This window comes from Lontra canadensis, unplaced genomic scaffold (assembly GCF_010015895.1).
Source record: "Lontra canadensis isolate GAN:19392208 unplaced genomic scaffold, GSC_riverotter_1.0 scaffold65, whole genome shotgun sequence".
NCBI lineage: Eukaryota > Metazoa > Chordata > Mammalia > Carnivora > Mustelidae > Lontra > Lontra canadensis.
The window spans coordinates 78,955-96,225 of record NW_022631059.1 but is presented as its reverse complement, the minus strand read 5'-3'; the positions used below and the strand labels follow the sequence as shown (position 1 = coordinate 96,225).

General features: G+C 52.4%; 1 protein-coding gene across 1 annotated transcript in view; it reads left to right on the top strand.

Moving 5' to 3' along the window:
• MYT1 (myelin transcription factor 1) overlaps nucleotides 1-17,271 on the top strand; it is a 63,337-nt gene that overhangs the window by 7,150 nt on the left and 38,916 nt on the right. Inside the window, exon 2 of the mRNA XM_032878717.1 lies at nucleotides 11,010-11,110. The gene's annotated coding sequence lies outside the window, so the exon portion shown is untranslated. The remainder of the gene's footprint in view (nucleotides 1-11,009; nucleotides 11,111-17,271) is intronic.

Sequence of the window (17,271 nt, the reverse complement as noted above, 5' to 3'; positions counted from 1 at the left end):
TCCTGTGAGCACCTGCGTGGAGCAGGGCGTTGAGCTGAGGGGTTTCCTCCTGCTGCCTTCATTCCTGTCTGGGGCCTGGGTGTGCGAGGCCGGCCACCACCCGCTGTGCCTCTCCGGGGACACTGGGCGCCCTGGGGCAGGGCTCCCCCCCACTCCATCGGGAGCTCCTCCCTCCCCTCCCTGCGGCTTGCTGACAGGCCTCCCGGAGAGCTGTCCTGTGATTTGGTTTGGAAAGTCATTATTACCGCCAGGCAGTGTGGCTGTTGTTTTTACAGTGTTGGTAAGGTTAAAAGAAATAATAATAATAATAATAATAATAATAATAATAATAATAAAAGAAAGACTCAGCCATGCAACATGCTTTGATTTTTAAGGAAGCACTTCTTTGAGACAGCCTGGGTGAAAGGTCACTATTTGCATATAAATGGAAGAGAAAGTGTATGAAGCTGAAAGTTACATCTGTATTATTTTCTCAGCAGTGAGCTGCTGTTGGAGAGAGTAAGGGACATGGCTTGGATGTGGCTTTTATAGAATAAAGTACCAGCGAGGCTGATTTAGAAGCAGAATAATGAGAGAAATGTGCAAGGCTATGGGATTGCCAACTTCCCTGCCCCACCTCCCCCTTCTCTCATTTTCACCTAAACTCAGCAAAAGCAGGTCTGCTTTGCTCCACTCAGCAAGTCTCCATTTTACTTCCCTCTGAATTCCAGCTAAAAAAAAAGAAAAAAAAATAGGAAAGAGAGAGAGAGAAAAACTTGCCCTCGTTTTCCCCTGGGACCCGATTGTGTTTCCTGCCAGAAGGTGGTTCAGTGGGTGGGGTGCTGACGCGGCTTCCAGACTCCCCAAACCCAGGGCAGAAGCCCCACTACAGTCGTGCTGTCTTCCCCAGCCCCGAGCTGAGACGGCTGCAGGTGTCACCCCTGAGGGGTGGGTGCTGAGGAGAGGTCACTCGGGCCTGGGAGCTGCTGGAGGGGTCTCCCGGGTGCCCCGCCTTCCCTGCAGCCCCTCCCTGAAATGTTCAGGGCACAGGTGCCTCTTCCTTTTGGATTTTCAAGGTTGTTAGACTCCCCAAGGGTCCACCCTGCCCCACTGTCCCTGGGCTCTCCAAGGGGACGCCAGGCCCTGCTGGGGCAGGGCCGAGTTGGAGCTGGCCTTGGCCCCGAAACCTTTTTGCCCTTGTGGGCTTCTAGGAGCAGCACTCGGGACTGTGGAAGGTGGAGACGTGCAGCTGGGAGGGCCTGAGGTCCCCCTTCTGGGTTCTGGCTCTGACCGCCCCTCACAGGAGCCTCCACTGACCACCTGTTACTGAGACCGCACCCCACACCCTGTTATTTTGAAAATATACTTTGAAAGAAGCTCCAGCTCATGGATACGTTATAGATACAGGACAAAACCCATTTTCCCAGCCACTTGAGAGTACGTTTGCCATGTCTATGTCCGTCGCCCAGAGCGCTCGTTTGGGTGTTTCTGACGACGAAGGGCTTCTCCTCCAGTCACCGTCACGGCGTGGACGCCTAGTCCTCGGACGGTGTTCAGACGCCTCCAGCTGTCTTGAAGGACAGGCTCAGAACCCTGCTGTTTGGTCGTGATCACGACCTTCGCCTTCTGGAAGGATGCTTGTCTGTTTTGTAGTGCGCCCCTCAGTTTGGGTTTGTTGGCTGTGCCCCATGACTGGACTTGGCGTATGTGGGGCCAGTAGGAGTCAGGCCGTCCCCTTGCGCTGCGCGGTGACTTTGCTCGCTGGGTCAGACGGCGCTGTCCACTCTCTTGCTGCAAGGGCCCTGCTGTTCCTTTGCTATTAGTAAGTATTTGGGAAGGGAATTTGAAGCCATGGAAATACCTCATTCCTCACCAACTACCATTTTACTTGTTTTTATTGAAATCTGTATTGACTCATGATTTTTTTCATCCAAAGGGTTGTAACTGTTATTTCGATGCTTGTTGCTATGGGCCAGTGAGGTCACCCCAACTGGCCGCGCATCTCCCTGCCTCCCTAAGGCTTTGCCTGGACTCTCGCTCAGCCCAGGCTCCTGGGCTGCCTTCCTGGCCGGAGCCTCGAGTCCTCCCACAACGGCACGTTTCCGTGGGAGGACCTGGTGCTGGGCGGGCCCCCAGCCTCTGAGTGGACCCGTGTGCAGACACACACGTGCACACACACGTGCGCTCACAGTTATGCGCATCTGTGCACCTGCGTCTGAACTGAAGTCTCCATTTTCTCTCAGTATCAAAGACCGCAAGTCCTCACAGATACTCCAACACTGTTCCCCCACAGGGTACATTTGAGGTTTCTGTCTTTCTCTGTGTGTAACTTCTTCTCCCAACAGTGAGAAACCTGGTTTCCATCATCCTTAAAATAAGCACTGATTTCATCAATCCCAGTTCCCTCCTCACCCACCCTCCACTTCAGGCCAGGCCTTCCCTGGGGTTGTCTTCTCCTCCTGCTTGGGATCTGACATTAGGGGGACTCAGGCCTAGTTTGCCCAGGCCTGCAGGTCTGCAGGCTGTGCTCCAGGACAGACCCCATGCAATGGATTGCCTCACGACTGGATTCCTCGAGTTCTTACGTCAAACAGCGTCTTTGTTCTTTTATTTTTACCGCTGGGCCAAGTCCTATGTGCCAGGATTAATTCCTATCCAAGTTTTTGTTTTTCTTGTACATAATCACACACAACCCTGCCCCCCGGCTTACTCAGTGTCCAGTGGCACGTTTTGGTGCCTATGTGTCTCCTGAAGTATTTTTATTCTCTCTGCCTTGCCTGTGTTTTGTCTGAGCAGAGACAGCACCCTGGTTGATTTTCTTCTTCTTCTTTTTTTTTTTTTTAAAGATTTTATTTATTTATTTGACAGACAGAGATCACAAGTAGGCAGAGAGGCAGGCAGAGAGAGAGGAAGAAGCAGGCTCCCCACTGAGCAGAGAGCCCAATGTGGGGCTCGATCCCAGGACCCTGGGATCATGACCTGAGCCGAAGGCAGAGGCTTAACCCAAGGAGACACCCAGGCGCCCCCAAGTTTGATTTTCAACCTTATAGTTTTGAAGGTCTTGCTTCCCTGTTGAGAAACCTGATGCCATTCCGATGATATCTTTCGTTTGTGACCTTTCCCCCATGGATCTTCTAGGATCCTCTTGGTATTCCTGGTATTTCAGAATTTTATGGTGCTCAGCTTGGCTGGAGCGGATCTTTGTTTCGTTAACTGCTGGGTACTTAATGGGTCTTTTAATCTAAAACTATAATTTCCTTTAGTTCTGGCAAATTATTCTTTATTCATACTTTTCCCTCCCTTTTTTTGATTCTTCTTTTTTGGAACTCTGGAGTCAGGTGTTAGGTCTCACCTTGTTTCTCTCCTTATTAACTTTTCTAGTGCCTGTCTTCCTCTCTGCCTGCCAGGTCTTGTACTGGATTCTTTATGTGCGTTTTACATTTTATTTCCAAATTGGAAAAGAGAGACACAGTGGTGTGAACACTTTCCAAGTAACTCATATCAGTCTCCAGCTCCCACCCCTGGCTGGGCCAGGCCACGTCTGCTTGTCTGCCCATCCTGGGCTCTGGCCGTCCTGGGCTCTGGCCTAGCTCCTGTTCCACCGTCCACCCTGTGGAGGACGGAGCTTCCTAAGACATGGACGTGTCTCTCTGGCACAGGTTCCTAGATGCACTCCCCCCCACCCCCCAACCCAGGGTTCTGGTGCACAGGCTTGGGGAAGGTCTTGGGAGCAGGGATCTGGGATGGGGATCTTGCTCTGAGCTGGGAGAGGGGCTAGACTGCCTCCTGCATCTCCAGGGAGCCATGGGACTTGGGCGTCTGTACCCTCTGAGGGCCTTTGTCTTCCTGCCTCTGGAGGGACCGTCTGGACCTCACGGTTTTGGGTTTGGAAAGTCTCTGGGTCTAGAGGGTGGGATTCTGGGCTGCGGTCCCCCCAGGTGTCTCCTGTGACATGTGGTTGGTTTTGTGTGGGCCTTAAACTATGTCTACATTTTTATTCTAACCCATTTCTTCTTGACTTCCTGGGCTTTGCCTTGAGTCTAAGCGGCAGGCAGGAAGGCCTAGGAGCTGAGGGGATGGAGGAAGATCGAGATGAAAAACAAAAAAATTATTTTATTTGTCTATTTATTATTTATATTATTTATTTATTTTCATTCCATTTATTCATTTATTTATTTATTTATTTTTAATTTTTCCTGTTTTTAAAAGATTTTATTTATTTATTTATTTGACAGAGATCACAAGTAGGCAGAGAGAGGGGGAAGCAGGCTCCGTGCTGAGGAGAGAGCCTGATGCGGGGCTCGATCCCAGGACCCTGGGATTGTGACCTGAGCCGAAGGCAGAGACTCAACCCACTGAGGCCCCAGGCACCCCATGTTTTTCCTTTTAAATGGCAAAACGTGTTCTTACAGTTCCACGGCCCAGCTTTTCACTGGGTAGATTCTGTTCATGGCTTTGAGGGGATGTGGGAGAGATGGGGGACGGTTAGGGCACTGCCAGGGTTTCAATCTGCCTGAGGGCCGGGAAGCCGAGGGGGGCAGCAGGGCCCTGGGCTGGGGTGGCTGGAGCTTGCTGGCCGGGGGCGTGGAGGCCCCAGTGACACGCAGGCAGAGGCGGGACGGGGCCCAGGTTGGGGAGAGACGGACCGAGCCGGCAGTGTAGCATCCTGAGGGCCGAGGGTGTCTGTGCCGCATCCGCCCCAGTGTGCTGCACAGAAGCTCCGGTCCTGCTCGCCAGGTGGCTGGGGGCTGCGTCTCTGGTCCTTGCCCTGCCCTTCGTGGCCTCCAGGAGAGAGGGGCTGGGTAGCCCGGGCCCTACCAAGACATGGGCTCAAAACCCAGGCCCAGGCTGGGAGAACCAAAGGCAACCCACTCCAATCTCCGGAGCTGAGAGCCACGTGGTTTCACTGAGCTGGTTTTGCTGAGAGCCACGTGCCTTCTGGCCAGGGGCTCACACGTCACGGTGGGAGGCAGGGCAGCCCTTGTGGTCAGAAAAGTGCTTTCGATCTGGGCACGATCGTCCCCCTAAAGTTACCCAGAACGCATGATATCCTCTGTGCAGGGCCCCTGACACGTGAAGTTGTCCTCACCCACCCCTAGCTCTGCTTTCCTCCGGGACGCGGTGCTCGGCGGGGGCACCTGCTCCCCTTGCCACCGTCAAGGTTCATGGCCCTGGGCTGAGCCGGACGCTGCAGAGGGTATCTGACCTGTGCAGGCCTCTCTCCTCCATTGAGCTGGCCATGGTAGCCCCGGTGGGGAGCCCTGGTGAGTGAGCGCTCCAGTGGGCCTGGGGACTCACTCCGGGGCCCCTCTATGTGTGCCACGGGCTGCTAGAGGACAGCATTATGGGGATATAATCTACACACTGTATCGTACAATCATATAATTCACCCATTAGAAGCACACAGCCCAGGGGTCTCGGCATATCGAGGGCTGTGCATCTGTCACCACGTCTCCCTTCGGAAGGAAACCCTGGGTCCGAGAACCACGGTCCCCCACTTGCCCCCGCCCGGCCCTCCCGGCAGCCAGTCTCCAGACCTACTCTCGGTGTCTGTAGATTTCCCATTTCTGTAATGGGGATTCTGTAAATTCCGTTCCATAAATATGGAGTTGTACAATCTGTGGTCCTCGTGTCTGACTTTGAGGTTCGCCACCTCGGACCGTGTGTGAGCACGTGCACACTCTCCCTGCCTGGCAGCAGCCAGCAGTGCTTTGTGTCTCCATTCAGCAGCTAAGCGCAACTTGGGCTTTCTCCGTTTTCCGACTAGTTGGAATAAAGTGAAATAAGTTGTTACGCACAAGACTTGGCGCGGACGATTGCTTCCTTTTCTCTCGGGTCTGTATCTAGGAGAGGAGCTGCTGGGTCATATGTTTTTCTGTTTAATATTTTGAAGAATTGCCGGGCTGTTTCCCAAAGTAGTTGTGCCATTTTGTGTTCCCTTTGGGAATGTATGAGGGTTTCAGTTTCTCCATTTTCTCTCCCGCACTTGTTGTCTGTTTTTTAAAATTATAGCCATTTCAGTGGGTGTGAAGTGGTGTCTCATTGTGGTTTTGCTTAACATTTCCCTAATGACTAGATGTTGAGCATCTTTTCTTTCTTCCTTCCTTCTCTCCCTCCCTCCCTCCTTCCTCTCTTTCTTTCTTTCTTTCTCTCTTTCTTTCTTTCTTTCTTTCTTTCTTTCTTTCTTTCTTTCTTTCTTTCTTTCTTTCCTTCTTTCCTTCTTTCCTTCTTTCTTTTGTTTTATTTGTTTGCCAGACAGAGAGAGAGAGAGATAGCAGGAGCACAAGCAGGGGGAGTGGGAGATGGAGAAGCCGGTGCCCCACCCAACAGGGAGCCTGACACAGGGTCGATCCCAGGACGCTGGGATCATGACCTGAGCCGTCCAGGCATCACGAGCATCTTTTCATGTTGGCCGTTTATGCGTTGTCTTTGAAGAAATGTCTATTCAAATATTTTGCCCATTTTTAAAGTGGGTTATTTGTTTTATTATGAAGTTTCAAGATTTTTTAATGTATTCGGAATGAATTAACTATTCATTTGTAAACGAATTAGATATATGATTAGATACATGATTTGTCAATATTTTCTCCCAGACTATGGGTTGTATTTTCACCCAATTGATGGTGTTTTTTGTCATGCAAAAGTTTTAAACTTTGATGAGATCCAATTTATCTATTTTTTTCTTTTATTGCTTATGCTTTTGGTGTCGCATGTATGAAGCCACCGCCTAACCCAGAGTCAGAAGGAGTTACTCCAATGTTACATAAGAGTTCTAACTTTTACATTTATCTCTGTGATTCGTTGTGTGTTAATTTTTGTGTATGGTGTGAGAGGGGTCTGACTTCATCGTCTTGGTCATCCTATGTTCCTTGAATTGCCATATGAATTGTAGAATCAGTGTGTCGGGCTCTGAAAACAAGTCATCAGTTGGAGAGGTCAGAAGTGGTTTCTGGAGATTCTGGAGAGATGCAGCCAAAGGCAAAGGCAGGACTGGGACCTGGGGCAAGCCCTGTGTTCATGCTGGAGAAGCTGACGGCTGCGCTTGGGGAAGGAAAAGCTTGAGTTCTGTGAGAAGCTGATGTTGTGAGCAGGGATGGAGCGGGAAGAGCGTCCGTGGGATCGCAGAGGGAGAGTGGGTGGGGCGGAGGGAGCGTGCACGGTGATGGAGGGGAGGCTGGGGCGCAGGCGAAGTGCGGGAGCCCCCACCAGACAAGGAGGGAGTCAGTGTAGTGGCGCACAATGGGGCTGTGGCGTAGACATTGGTGGCGATCGTCCACCCACCGTTGTGGCGGAGGGTGATAGGCAGAGGCCAGTCGGAGTGGGGAGTGAGGAGTGAAGTTAGCAGACTTCAGTCCCTTAAGAAACATGGCTGTGCAGGAGTGGAGGTGGCGTGGTAGCCGGGCTGGCGCGTGGAGTCCAGACAGATAGTGTTCTTGAAACGTGGATGCCTCAAGCCTGTTGAAGAGTTGAAAAGCCCCAGGAAGGGTCCGGTTTAGAGGCAGTGATCAAATATTCGAGAAGAATATGGCTGATACTCTAGGTACCCTTTAATCAGTAGTGGGAAGGAGGGGATATCAAGCCCAGATGGAGACGTTAGCTCAACTAGCATGCAAGACCTCCCTCCCCGTGCTGGGGACAGAGCAGGGACAGAGAAGGGCTGGGACTGAGGAGCTGGCATTTCCTACTAAGTGGTGAGAACTTCTGATAAATGTGTGTTGGTGCTGCGGGAGTGTAGGAGAGCCCAGACGTGGGCTCTCTGCGTGAAGACCATTCCCCCTTTGCATGCTTGCTGAGGGGTGAGTGGTGACACCCTCTGGTTCCAAAGGCAGCCCACAGTCACCAGAGACACAAAACCTAGTAAAGACTATAAAAAGATTTTGACTTTTTGCAACAACCCCCGGAACCCTTGCTCAGGTTTCTTGTCTTCTGTTCTTATCTTGGGGAGGGTCAGGGAGGTTTTGAACTGAAGAAGGTACTAGGCTGTCAGTGCTGAGGCAGGGCTAGAGGGAGCCTGGTCCAGGATCCCACTAGGAGGACTTATCATTCTGTGTGGGGTCCTCCAAGAGCCTTTGGGGTTGGGAGTGGGCACAAAACACCGCGTCTGGGAGGAGAAATGGGCCCAAAGTTTCCCAGATGGGCTGTCTGGGGTTCTCCCCAGATATGGGAAGGAGGGCTTCATGCTACCTTTTCAGGGGCCTGGCTGGGCTGCTTGCAGGCCTGCAGTGTTCTGAGTTGGGGTGGGTGGGTGTCATTAGCAGACAGACCTGGGTCTAGCCTGGGTCATGGCTCTGACCCAGTGGAGGGAGATGCCAAGTGAACTCTCAGGAGGGTCTCAGGAGGGTCTCCTCAGGAGGGACCCACGTGTATCTGCTAAGAGGTCCTGGTTGCTTTCCAGAGCTTATCTGTCCACTAGAGTCCTGTCAAAGTAAGTTTGGGGCCTCTGTGGGGACAGAGGCTGGGAAGCACGGAGCAGACAGAATGTGCAGTGACAAGTCATGGCCAGTGTCCCTGTCCTTGCCACCTGCTCCAAGCGGCTTGTTTGCTGTTTGTGTCTACAGGCAGGGCTTCAGAAGAACCCACTGGAGACCTAAAAACGGAACCTGTCTTGAGGAAAACGTGCTTTTCGCTTGCAACTCCTGATGATAAAGGAAGTGATATTCTCATGCATTCCCTGTGCACCGGACATGGAAATCTCACTTTGCACACATGCTCTAAATCCCCAGATGGTTCTTTCCTCCCACTTTGTGTGTGGATGGAGAAGGTGACTTGCCGGTCAGATGTGGGGCCAGGAGCCAGATCTGCATTACCCCTGCCTCTCTGCCGCCCTTGTTGTGTCAGCTGGCTGTAGGACTTCTAGAAGTTGCATCTTGATGGGACCCCCGTGTCTCTGGCCTGGGGGCTCTGTAGTTGTTTTGGGGGTGTGGGGGTTTCCTCTGTGCAAGCTGGGGTGCTAGTTGCTCAGGACATGCCGGCAGGAGGGGTCTTGCCTGTGGTGGAGCCTGGCCACACGCACTTCCCAGTGGGGACAAAGAGGGTCGTGGGGGTGGTTCCCAGCAGCAAGAAGCACAGCTGCCCTTTACTGGGCTTCTCATAATGACTAGAGTTTGTTGCCAAACATTTCCCAGGAAAAGAAGGAAATTGCATTAAGGTAAATCTGGGAGCTCATAAGTGAGGTTCTGGCCTTGGGGGTGTGTGTCTTGTTTTCCGTCTCCATCCCGGGGCAGGGCACTAAGTGCATCATGAGGGCGTCTGAGGCCGTAGACCCTCTGTTTGGAGGCAGGAGCTCTGTTTGGAGGTGGTCATGCTGGAGCAGCGTGAGCAGGTTGCCTGAGCTGCTGTGAGGCTCCAGAGCACTGGGCTCTACCTGCTGATCCCCCGGGGCAGGCGAGAGGGGCACACAGACAACCAGACGTCCCCTCACAGACACTTGCAGCTCACCTTGGCTGGGCTCCCCTGGGAAGCAGGCGAGACTGAGGGCAGAAAGAGCTTGTCCCCCCTCAACTTCTAGGGTGCCCTGCTAGGGTGTGAGGAGAAGGGAACCGTCCCACTCCTGCCAAGATCTTAGGGTCTACTTCCTCTCCTGTAGCTGCTGGGGAGACGAGCTGCGGTTACCTCATGCATTTACACGCGTGATGGTGACCGAAAATTCCGCCCGCACCTTGCAGCTCAGCCGCAGGGGCAGGTTCTTCCTGGGAGGCCCATGTGGAAGGTCAGCCCCCTGCGCTCTGCAGCCTGGGGTCTCCCAGCTTCTGCCTTCTCCAGAGCTGACAAGGGAAACTCTTCTCCCCTTGTAAGTGTGATGGGTGACTCTTGTGTCTCGCCTACTGGATTTCCTTCCTCCCCCACCGTGGGACACACCCTCTTCCTCACGCCTGTGGCATCTTCCTGGGGAGTTCAGGGCGATGCCCCACGTTTCCAACAGAGGCTTGGGAATGGGAACACCCAGTGGGTGGCCTAGTCCCATTTGGAGCGTGCCGTTGACTGCTGGGCACCCACCCAGGAAGACCCACGCTGCTCACACTTCCCTGAAGGAGGCCAGTTCTTGCAGGGTCCCCTGCAGGGGACCCAAAGTTCAGTGAGAGGGAGGCACACAGTAGGTGCACACAGTAGGTGTCAAATCCTGGTGTTTTTACTCATTCATTTGAAGACCTTGCATTAGGCCATCTCCTTGACAACCAATCTGTTTCCCTCTGTGCTTGTGCTCCTTGAGGTCACAGGAGGCCCTTTAATGGGATGGAGACATTTTCAGACGAGAGGATGCTCTGGCCAGAGCCACAGGGCTGCCTGGGGCAGGAGTGGTGGAATTTTAGGAAAACTGCATTTGGAGTGTGTGTCAGAAGCATGAGGGAAAGAAAGATAATGGGTATGACAGCCCAGTGCTGACCTACCTGCAGCAGGACCCAAACTCACTTCTAAAGAGAAGCAGAGAGCATGGCACAGGAACACTCACTTCCTGTTTTTATTGTTGGTACTTAATGACCTTCCTTGAAACGCTGCCGTGGTAGAAAGCTAGTTGTCATGGAAACAGGGAGTGCCATGCAGGGAATAGGCATTTCTTTGTCATGTCCAGCTGATGCCTTCAGCCTCTGCTCAGACATGTGAATTTATGTGCGGAATTAAATATTAACTGGAGACATTGCCCTGGAGAGAGACAGAAACAGGGAAAGGAAAGATGGCGGGGACCGGGGCAGAGGGGAGGCCAAGTGTCCGCCCCCCCCCACTTGTGCCAGCCCCCTGCTGTGGCAGCTGTTAGTGGAAACCACACCCACTCTGAGGCAGGTTCTGGAGAGACAGAGCAGGGGCACGGGGTGCTGGAGGCCTCTGAGGAGCATCCCAGAGACCAGTTTTCCTCAGAGAGCTCCTGGTCCTTGTCCCTGGAACTGCCACGGGACCACGACCTTGCACATCCTTCCAGTGATTCCAGAAAAAGGGGATTGCATAAATGCTGTGGAAAAAGCTGTCCAAGTTTCCCATCTCCCTTCCACCCCATTGAGCTGCCTTCATTAAGTTTTCTTTTTCTGACCCCTCAGAAAATGAGTTCCGGGGTGAGCTGCTGAGTCAGAGGTGGACACAAGGAGACAAAGCCAGCAACTGCAGGACCTCGAGGCTCCTCCTGGGCAGACACGGCAAGGTGAGGCGCTTGGAAGGCAGCCGCTTTCCTGCCACCGGCACCCCCACCAGGGTCTGGGCAGGGGTCCTTCTCTCTTCCAGGCATGGGGCATGGAGGTGACTTTCAGTCTGGCTGCCATTACTCTTGAGCAGATAGAAGGTTAATTGGGGGGTAGACCATCGGTGATCTGGTCATGGCAAACTTCAAAGAAGACCTCAGGCCAAGTCCCTGCTCTGGGTCTGGTGACACCTGGGCTGCCTCTGGAGCTGTTCCCTGCCGGACAGACCGAGGATCATTGGGAGACTTTGTTGCAGGAGCTCCTAAGGTCTGTTGGCCTTGCTTATTCCCATCGTCCCAAGTGGAGGCAAATGACACACGCTTGCTCAAACCTGCCTGGGTCTCACTGATGGAGGTGACTCAGGCTCCTTGCCTCGCCAGAGATGCTCCAAACCCAGGGTATGCCATGTGCTTACAGCCACACCAAGCCTCCAATTCTAGAACCTCCCAGGATGCACTCTGGGTGAGACTGGCTTCCCAGGGTCTGGTGACCCTCAGAGGTGGGAGGAGAGGTGACAACAGGCTTTTGGGCATTCCTTTCCAGACCTCAGAGTCCTGTCTCCATTTTCTTCACATGGAGATGTCCTCATCAAGGATCGTAGCCCTGATGCAGGGCATGGCCATCCAGATGTGATGGCCCTGGGTGTGGACAGGAAGGGCTAGAAAGGTTGAGGCAGCAAGATTATTTGAGGATGTTTGTCGTTCCCTTTGAACCTGGTGACTAGAATATACTTTCTAATGGGCTTCTCCTGGCACCTTGTTAAGCACCTTCACTCCCACTTTTTTTTTTTTTTTAAGATTTTATTTATTTATTTGACAAAGAGAGATCACAAGTAGGCAGAGAGACAGGCAGAGAGAGGAGGAAGCAGGCTTCCCGCTGAGCAGAGAGCCTATGTGGGGCTCGATCCCAGGACCCTGAGATCATGACCTGAGCTGAAGGCAGAGGCTTTAATCCACTGAGCCACCCAGGCGCCCTCCACTCCCACTTTTATTCCTGTAGGCTTGTCGGCGTTCTACCATGTTGAAGCCTGAGGCAAAAGGAAAAGTCGGTAGTAACGATCCTATCTTTATTTAAACTTTGGGTATTTTGTTCATCATGGATTTTTGGCATTAATTTTGATATTTTGAAATAGTCATTAAACTGTTTATCTTGATGACTAAGTTTTTGTTTTCCACCTTAAATTTGCACCTGGGTACAAATGCCTCACTCATCTCTTCCCAGTGTTGAGCATTCAGACAGAGGTTAGGGCCTCTGGATGACATGTCTTGACCATTGTTGGAGGTGTGTGATGTACAGCGCCAGCTGTGAGCAGCCTGGTGGTCCATGATCAGGTTTTCCTGGCAACAACTGCTCTGTTACAGTCTTCCTTCTAGTTTGGGCAGATAGGGCCTGAGTTACTGTTCTGAGCAGAGACACTAAGAGGCCGGAGAAGGAGGGAGGATGTGCCTTTGACAGGGTGGGTTTCCAGAAGGACTGCAGGGCTGGCCCCAGTGGTATGAGCTCACTGAGCAGGCTAGGGGAGTCCGAAGCAGGAGGTAGTGGTGGCCACGGGAGAGTAGAACATCACATAGCCAGGGTGGGCTGACTTTCTATGGGGGGTGGTTGATGTGGACCTCTGTGTCTGGAGGGTGGAGTATAGTACTCACGGCCGGCTGTCTGCTTTGGGTTCAGCACCAGGCATGCGGACAGCTCAGAGATGGGCTGAGAAGGGCTGTTCCGAGATGGTTGTGGGTTTGGGGAAAGTGCTGGGCATTGCACTGTTTATTTTTATTTTTTAACTTAAGGAGAAAAGAAGTAGGCATTGATGGTAGGTCCTTAAATCACTTCTTGACATTAAGAATGAAACATTTGGTCTCCAATCATGTAATATTCAATGGAGAAGTCCAGATACGAATCCAGGAGAAGGCTGACTGCATGGAGGTCTAGCAGTCCTTCTTCCTGACAAGGGAGGGGGTGCCACTGTGCATGACCTTTCTGGCCTGCTTCACTGGTTGTGACTACACTCCTATCCTCGGGTAGAAATCCCATTCATGTTGGAGTTTCAAACAGAGGGACCCGACACAGAGATGTTGTATCAGGGTGTCTACCACATAGCTGCAATTTCAAAAGAAAGATTTATTTATTTATTTGAGGGAGTGGGAGTGAAGGGGAGAGTGCATGTGAGCAGAGGAGGGGCAGAGGCAGAGAGAGAGAGAGAGAGAGAGAGCACCTCAAGCAGATCCCCTGCTGAGCATGGGGCTCGACTCAGGGCTCTAACTCGGGACCCTGAGACCATGACTTGAGCCAAAGCCAAGGGTCGGATGCTCAACCAACTGAGTCACCCAGGTGTCCCTACAGCTATAATTAAAAAAAAATCATTAATTAGGGGCGCCTGGGTGGCTCAGTGGGTTGAGCCTCTGCATTAGGCTTGGGTCGTGATGTCAGGGTCCTGGGATCGAGTCCGCATCGGGCTCTGCTCAGTGGGGAGCCTGCTTCCCCCTCTCCCTCTGTGCCCGCCTCTGCCTACTTGTGACCTCTCTCTCTGTCCAATAAGTAAATAAAATCTTAAAAAAAAATTATTAATTAGATTTCAATTTCCAATACAATTAACACAGTGCGATATTAGTTTCAGGCATACAATAGAGTGACTCAACAGTTCTCTGCATTTCTCAGTGCTCTTCACCCCATGGCTGCTCCCACCCGTGCCCCCAGCCGCGTTTCCTCTGGCAACCACCAGTTTGTTCTCTACAGTTAAGAGTCTGGGTTCTTTTGTTTGTTTGTTTGTCTCGATAGAACGATCATTTTCAATTTGGGGGTTGGAGTGGGCCCTAATCCCCTGTCAGAGATGTTAGGAAAACCTCTCCCAAGACACATGTTAAATAATACCCCCTGGGGTGTCCTTTCTACAAATCAGGGAGAAGCTCTATTCCATTGCCAGTGGGCCGAGCAGTGGGTGGAATGTCAGCAGAACTTCAGAGACACAGTGGGCCTCCCCCCAGAGGGGGACAGAACTATCATTTCAAGGAGCCAGGGGTGCTGTGGCGGCCGCGGTCGGGGGTCAGGTGTGTGGGCATGTGGTTTAGCCTCACGGAGCAGGGAATGGAAATCGGAATGTGTGCGGAGGGTTCCTGAGGTGGTAGAACTTGTATGTCTTTGAAGAAGAAGGCTGCCCTTCAGGCTGACCTTGACCAGGTTTGCAGGTGCGTGTTCAAAAAACGGGAACCAGGGAGGTTGTGTAAGTAGACTGGGACTGGGGATGGGGGCTCTGAAGGGTTCCACCGGAATGCTCGGTGGGAAGAGGCAGCAAGGAGCACCCTTGAAGGCTGGGCCTAAATCCTTCAGTGGTGGGAACATGGGTCTATGGAAGGGCTTCCTAGTGGTGCTGTGCGAGTGGGCATTGCCCCTGGCTGCTCACACTTCAGAGAATCAAACAAACCCAGCTTGCTGCTTCTCCCTGCCACGCCTGTTATGTTCCTCTGCCCTCCTCATCCCATGTCACCCTTCCTTCTAGGCAGGTTTGCGTGTGTCTCCTGGGAGTCAGTGGATGCCCTCTCTCTTTGTCTAGGTCTTCCAGGAGGGAAAACACTGAAACTTGCCCACAGGAACTCTACAATCCATAGACTCCTGTGGATTTAAAAAAATGTCCTAGGTTCATTCTAATTTTCCAGCTCTGCTAGCTGTTGGAACACACTCTTTTTTCTTTTTTAAGATTTTTCTTTTTTCCCTTTTCTTTATTTATTTGACACAGAGAGAGACACACACACACAGTGAGAGAGGGAACACAGGCAGGGGGATGGGAGAGGGAGAAGCAGGCTCCCCGTTGAGCAGGGAGTTTGATGCGGGGCTCGATCCCAAGACCCCGGGATCATGACCTGAGCGGAAGCCAGATGCTTAACCACTGAGCCATGCGGGCACCCCTGGGACACATTCTAGATTAAATGGAACATTAACCTGTTTTCCCCCTCCAGCCTAGGGCTGGGATGAATGTCCCCCATGGTCAGGGGTCTGGAACCCCCACCCAGCTTCAGGCTCTGGTACTTGTTCAGCCCTTTCTTTCTTTCTTTTTTTTTTTTTTAAAGATTTTATTTATTTATTTGACAGAGAGAGATCACAAGTAGATGGAGAGGCAGGCAGAGAGAGAGAGAGAGGAGGAAGCAGGCTCCCCACTGAGCAGAGAGCCTGATGCGGGACTCGATCCCAGGACCTTGAGATCATGACCTGAGCCGAAGGCAGCGGCTTAACCCACTGAGCCACCCAGGCACCCTGTTCAGCCCTTTCTGACTGCTCCTGGCCGTGTTCCCCAGTTCCAGAATCTCAGAGACATTCCCAAGTATCACCATCCGTCTACTCATCTGTCTGTCCACCCTTACATGACACTCACTGAGCAGTGAATGGAACTCCGTAGGAGAGGCGGTGACCTTGGAACTCTATAGGAGAGGCGGTGACCTTGGAACTCCGTAGGAGAGGCAGTGACCTTGGAACTCTGTAGGAGATGCGGTGACCTTGAAAACATGACGGATGAGCTTGTTTAACACTGAGATGAGGACCACGCAGGAGACGAATAGGTACAGAATGGAGACTGAGTGGGAGAGGGTGGGAAACAGGAGGCCCAGGCCACCCAGGGATGCTTCCTGCTTCCCAGGGCTGGAGCACCTCCCACTTGGAGGCCATCAGCCCTAAGACCCTCAGGCCTTCACTGACTCCCTGAGCCTCCTCACTCCCACCCAGTCTGAACTGTTCCCTCCCTCCTGACCTCTCCCCTGGGGTGCAGACCCTGCTGTCCTGCTGCTGAGGCCAGGACAACCTCAGCATGAATTCTGTTCTTTGTCTCACCCTTAGCTGTCCATGCAGAAGAGTGGGGACATGGCACAGGGTAGAGAGGAGCTGTGAGGGCCTGGGAAGAGCCCAGAAGACGTGAGAGAGGGAGAGAGGGAGAGTGCATGAGAGAGGGGGAAGGTGGACCCCTCCAGACATCACCATGGACGTTCCTGAACTTGGGGAGGGTGGGGGGTCAGGGACAGACCCAGCCTTTGAGGGTAAAGGCAAAGATTGGCATAAAGTCTGTTGGGCCTCATTGAACACCTCGTGAAAAATCTCAGACTGGAGGTTGTCAGACGTCGAGAATCTGTCCTCTCTGCTTTCTTCCTGGCTGTGTGTCTGGCTTCTGAGTGTGTTTCTGAGAATTCAGACAAATCTATGGGTTTCAAGGCTGCATAATTAGGGCATTTTCTTTTTTGGTCTCCGAGTTTGTAAATGTCCAACTTAGGGAACCCAGTTTTGGCAAGGGTGCTCTGCAGATGGGTTTGAAAAGGAGCTGGTCGTGGGTGTTGTGGGAACTGTTTGTATTTAAAAAGAGCTTCTGTGATGAATCTTGACTTTATAAAAAAACGCAAAACAGAACAAAATAGTAACAGCTCCTTGAGTGAGATCGTCACACCGTACTAACAAAGCCAGTTAAAAGGAAGGGTGAAGGGACAGCTCTCTGGTTAATGGCTGTGGCAAAGCAGGAAGTGTTTGCATTCGTAAATGACTCCCCTCCCCATAGTTTTCCTGCTGAAGACAGAACTAGTGAAATATTAATTAGAGTGCAGTGATGCTGTGAGGGGCACAGGGAAGCTGTAAGACGGGCTCCTGGCGGCAGAACGGAGGTGGCTCACAGAGACAGCACAGAGGACGTTCCTCTGCCCCACAGAGAACATGGGCATCGAGGCCAGCCTGGCTGTGACAAGGGGCCTTTCCCCCTCCAGGTGGAAGGTCATTCAGTCATCTCTGGGTCGTGCAGAAACAGAGAAGTGATTGGGTTGTGTTTGGAAAAAGCGAAGGGTTCTTAAAAGTAAATCCGTAAAACGTTGGAACATGTCTCGTCTTTGCGCCGATGAGGGGCCCATCTTGGTGTGGTGAGGGACAGAAGGCCCTGGGGGGCTGCCAGGAAGCCAGGCAGTGGCCTGAGCCCCTGTGGTGCTCACACAGGGGCCTTGGTCTCTATCTACAACATGGGGAGGGAGGCCAGCGAAGAGCGCACCTTGGCAGGAGCGGAGCTGGTTTCATCATGTGTTTGCCCAGAGGCTCTGAGGCAGCCACTGCTGCTCCTTCCCAACAGCCCAGAAGTCAGAGTCTCCCTGCTCCGTCGTTGATGTCCCATGTC